Raw genomic sequence first — 1,627 nt, 5'->3', positions numbered from 1 at the left:
GAAAAATCAGGAAGAACTTCCTGGGCCTCCCTTCCTCCCTGTCCCCAACCCAGGAACTTGGGTGGAATCGCTGTGGTCCTGGCCATGGTGAGAGGTGGGGCAGACAGTGTGGGCAGGTTTCTGTTTGGCAACCAGTGGGGCTGTGGGTAAAGCTGGATAGGAGCTGAGGGGCTCCAGGAGGAGGGGAAGAGACCTCTGGCCCGGCCTTGGCCCACAGGACACTCAAAAACAGTTTATAAAAATCGGGGCCAGAGAGTAGAAGAGAAAGGACTCATCAGAATCAAAAGCTAAATAGAGAGAAGATTTTTTTTTTCCTTCTCTAAAAAGCAAAAAACTACAAAGAGCCCAGATCCTGAGCTCCCCAAGACTTGAGTCCTCCACTGCCTTCCCTCATAACCTGGCAGGAGTGAGTATGGGGAGTGGGGAAAGGTAGATTCCTTAAGAAGCCACCACTGACAGGAAGGCTCTTGTCTTCTGTCCCCTTCCTCTGACTCCTGCCGCTACTGTTCCCCATTAGGACTTTGGTGATATAGAGGTAGAAGAAATCACAATTGAGAACTGTCTGGACCAGGCCGGCCATGAGGGCCATGAGACCCAAAAAGCCCTCCAAGTGGTAGCACTAGATCCAGTTGAAGAGATAGAAGGTGCACTAGATGCCCAGAGCCAACAGGGAGTGATGGTCTCCGCCTGGCCACTCTTGCTCACCACTAACAGCTGCGACAAGAGGGCCACAGGTAGATGGAAAAGGTCCAGAGGATCTCCAGAGGGGTGAAGTCATGGTTTGACCAGGAATGCCAGGACAGCCATGGGAACAAGGAACTCCACCCAGAACGTATGTTGGTTCCCATCATAAGTGGCTTTGAACTTGCTGTAAATCATCCATACCGTGGAGAAAGAGCTGGCTATGGAGACCACCTTCATGCACGTGTTGTAAACTGACATGTAGTTGGTGAAGAGGTCCAGGAACTGTGCAGTGAACACCACAGCAAACAGGACCTGGCTCTTCCCTGAAATCCCTGGTGCACAAACAGGACTTCCAGATTTTAAGAAGTAGCAAGATGATGTCTAGCAGGTGAGAAAGGTCTCCCAGGAATCAAAAGAGATTCATGGCCTTGGGGGAGAGGCAGCCTCTGGCAGGGATGAGATGGAGGGAGGCAGGCTCAGGGTAGGCTGCCCCTTGGGGGTGCTGTTCAGTGGGGGTGATGGGCAGAAGGGCAGGAGAGGCAACCCCTGGTGGATTCCACTCCAGGGAGGGAACTCAATGAGAGGGAGCCAAGGCTGGAGCTGGTGGCTGAGCTAGGCTTGACAACATTCTTAAATGTAAATATACAAACACCACAAAATACAATTGAGACGTGTAATTATTATATATCTGGTATTTTGTATCTGGTATTATTTATCTGGTATTTCGCCTCTTGAAACTCCACACGAAGGCATTAATAAATTTGTTAGCCAAGAATGATTAGGAAAATGTCTTCATCTCTGGTTTGGTATGAATTTTTGTCTTGTTATCCTGGTTCCAAGTAATTCAGTAAGTTTGTGTCTCAAAATGCTTCAAATCCCACATGGATTTGGTTATTTCCTTGTAACACAGTAGAACTGTGAATTACTGTGAAATATCTAACTA

General features: G+C 48.6%; 1 pseudogene; it reads right to left on the bottom strand.

The window, feature by feature from the left end:
* Positions 1–334: 334 nt before the first annotated feature.
* On the bottom strand, positions 335–1,108 carry LOC124108805 (ER lumen protein-retaining receptor 1-like; annotated as a pseudogene).
* Between the last annotated feature and the right edge of the window lie 519 nt (positions 1,109–1,627).

Source organism: Marmota monax, unplaced genomic scaffold (genome assembly GCF_021218885.2).
Source record: "Marmota monax isolate L192 unplaced genomic scaffold, Marmota_monax_Labrador192_F-V1.1 WCK01_AAM20220418_F8-fsc00033, whole genome shotgun sequence".
Classification (NCBI taxonomy): domain Eukaryota; kingdom Metazoa; phylum Chordata; class Mammalia; order Rodentia; family Sciuridae; genus Marmota; species Marmota monax.
Note: the sequence above shows the minus strand (reverse complement) of the source record. Positions and strands in the feature narration are given on the sequence as shown.